This window comes from Drosophila serrata, unplaced genomic scaffold (assembly GCF_035046125.1).
Source record: "Drosophila serrata isolate PLE 108 unplaced genomic scaffold, ASM3504612v1 contig_28, whole genome shotgun sequence".
Classification (NCBI taxonomy): domain Eukaryota; kingdom Metazoa; phylum Arthropoda; class Insecta; order Diptera; family Drosophilidae; genus Drosophila; species Drosophila serrata.
In genome coordinates this window covers 10308-13527 of record NW_028256926.1, presented here as the reverse complement: position 1 = coordinate 13527, position 3220 = coordinate 10308, and the positions used below count along the sequence as shown (strand labels likewise).

The 3220-nt window shown below is 36.5% G+C and overlaps 1 long non-coding RNA gene across 1 annotated transcript; it reads left to right on the top strand.

Moving 5' to 3' along the window:
• The first annotated feature begins 711 nt into the window (after positions 1-711).
• On the top strand, positions 712-1557 carry LOC147645038 (uncharacterized). The gene is made up of 2 exons (XR_015271475.1): positions 712-799; positions 878-1557. It is a non-coding gene; the product is annotated as an uncharacterized LOC147645038 (long non-coding RNA).
• Positions 1558-3220: the final 1663 nt, after the last annotated feature.

The following is a 3220-nucleotide window of genomic DNA, read 5'->3' as shown; positions in this document are numbered from 1 at the left end:
AAATATATATATATATATATATAGATATCTATATATATAAAAATGCTCTGTTCGTGTCTACATCCTTCATAGACTCGAAAAGTTCTAAACCGTTTAAGCCCAAATTTTTACACAACATGCGTTGAGGTTCCATCTCGGTTATTGACTACTTTTGATGTTGATAGCTTATCTGCGGTTGCGAATATATCTATTTTTTTAGCGTTTCCAAGTGCCCCTACTGCTGCGCCATCTACAGGCAGCCAGCTGAATCAAAGCATTTCCTGTCAAACATTCAAAACATATTGAAAGAAGAAACTTGAAAAGTTCTGAACCGTTTAAGCCCAAATTTTTAGAGAACATGCGTTGAGGTTCCAGCTCGGTTATTGACTACTTTTGATGTTGATAGCTTATCTGCGGTTGCGAATATATCTATTTTTTTAGCGTTTCCCCGTGCCCCTACTACTGCGCCCTCTACAAATCAAAGCATTTCCTGTCAAACATTAAAAACATATTGAAAGAAGAAATTGGAGATAAAAATTTTATTTTTTGTTCAGGTTCAGTAAGAAACGAAGTCATGCCACCAAAAAAGTCGAGATTGGGTCGTTGTATTCGCAATACAGAAGCAAAAAGACGTAAGATTACGAATATGACTGACGAAAAACGGGCCTCCTTTCGAGAGACTGAGCGGCTGAGAGCAATGCATGGGAACGCGTTAATATTGCTCGCAGGGAATTTCAGACAAACGTTGCCTGTGATTTCCCGATCGACACCAGCTGACGAGATAAATGCTTGCCTGAAATATTCTATATTGTGGAAACATGTACGTACATTACAGTTGAAGACGAATATGCGTGTCCAGTTATAGAACGATGACTCAGCCGACGTATTCTCACGACAGCTACTGGACATTGGGAACGGAAAGCTGCCAGTCAATGAGACGTCGAGAAAAATAGTATTGCCCGGGAATTTCTGTAATTTAGTTACATCGAAGGAAGAACTTATCCAAAAAGTGTTCCCCAATATCCGAATAAATTATAGGAATCACGATTGGCTCAGTGGACGAGCGATTCTCGCTGCCAAGAACAAAGATGTCTACCAGCTCAATCATGTAATCCAAAAAAGCATAGAAACTGACGAAATTACATATAAGTCGATAGATACCGTTGTGGAGGCAGAGGAAGCAGTTAATTACCCTAACGAATTTCTAAACTCACTTGATCTGCCTGGAATGCCACCACACATATTGAAATTAAAAATAGGTGTGCCGATTATCATGCTCCGGAATATAAATCCGCCGAAACTCTGCAACGGTACGCGACTCGCAGTCAAGAAATTGATGAACAGAGATTGCGGTTTCCCATTCGTTTGGCGTTTGCAATGACCATAAATAAAGCTCAAGGTCAATCTCTGGAGTTGTGTGGTCTGGATTTGGATGAAGATTGTTTTTCACACGGACAATTATATGTTGCGTGTTCACGAGTCGGAAAACCAAAAAATCTTTATATTTACGCGGCGAATGGAGAAACAAAGAATATTGTATACAACAAGTATTACAGAATTAAATTAATTTGAAAATTATTATTTTTTGTTTGACTTATTTCTTATGCGTTCAACCACAATATGCCACAGAGAAACGTGGCAGTCCATTTGGAGAATGGTCAACGTGTCTATTTCACAGAAAAAATGTGCAAGAAAGAGTCCTGAATCGGCCAGCGACAACTCTGACTGCCTTCTTCACCTTATGCCAGGAAGATGATTTTGCCAGAACCTTGATGTATTCAGAAGTGCCCTCTTAACCATAATATGCCACAGAGAAACGTGGCAGGGTACAGCTAGTATATATATATATAAATAAATATCCAAAGAAAAACATAAAACTGCTTGTGTCTTTATTTCATTATAAAATTTCAGAGTTATTTATCCAGCTGTCGTCGGTTTTTGGGAAACCCAACCAACGTACAAGACATCTTTTTCCCTCTCTTTTAAGTACCTTCTCAACTAGGTAGGTATTGAGAAATCTAGTTTTTTTTAGCTCTTCCTTATAGAATCCACCCTTAATAGGATTTCCATTCAAGTCTTCTAATAGATATGTGGTTGGATATGTATTTTGAACTTTGTATATCCTAAAAATTTCAACATTCCAATTAGGTGTGTATGATTTCTCAAATACTCCCTTATATTTTGAAATTCGAACATTGTCACCAATTTTCAGTTTGCTACCTGTAAACATTTTTATATTATTGTATACCTTTCCCAAGATGTGTTTCTCATTCTCAACATTCACATCGATAGGAGCCATTTTTATAGTCCTGTGTATTTTGTTGTTGTAAAAGTTAATTAATTTTTTATAGATTTCAACCCACTTATAGCTCCCGTTGTAAGAAAACTCTTTCCACATAAGTTCTTTTAATGTTCTGTTGAATCTCTCAACAATTGAAGCCTTTAAAGTACTAAATGTTGAATAATGATTTATTTGATGTCGTTTCATCAAAGACTTAAATTGTTCGTTTAAAAACTCTTTTCCGTCATCTGTTTGTAGATGTTTTGGTACTCCACGCCCAGATTTAAATATTTTCTCCATTGCTTCAACAACATCTTTTGCAGACTTAGACTTAAGTGCTTCACCCCACGCAAATTTCGAGAATGTGTCAATTACTGTTAGTAGGAAGCGATATCCATTATTCGAGGCAGAGTACTTTCCCATTTTCACCAGATCAGCCTGCCATAACGAATTTATTGCCTTTGTAATAACCCTCCGACGTAGAAAATGTTTGCGTGCAGGAGCGTGTAATTCATCAATAATTCCTCGCCTACTCATTATCAGGTAAAAGACTATTCAATTATTTCGAAAATCTTATTTTTTCAATAATAGATGAGACAACAACCTCAAGTCTCTCTATTCGATCTTCAATATCTGCAGTTTTCTCATCAGGAATACTAACAATTAAATCTTGTTGATGTGAAATAATAGAATCCCTCAGCCTCTTTAAAGACTTGTCGACATATTCCTTGTTGGCTATATCTATAGCTTCTTTGGGAATCACAACATTTTTTTCACGTTGAATATTAAAATTACCCTCTGTATCAGTATCGATTGCCGTAACACCATCAAAACTTTGACCAATTGCTTCTTGAAATTTTGTAATTAATGATGTTAAGGATACTCTGAACTCATGAATAGCTTTATCAACATATTCTTTGATGACGATGTCTGCGTTTTCTTTTGGGAAGCCACCATTTT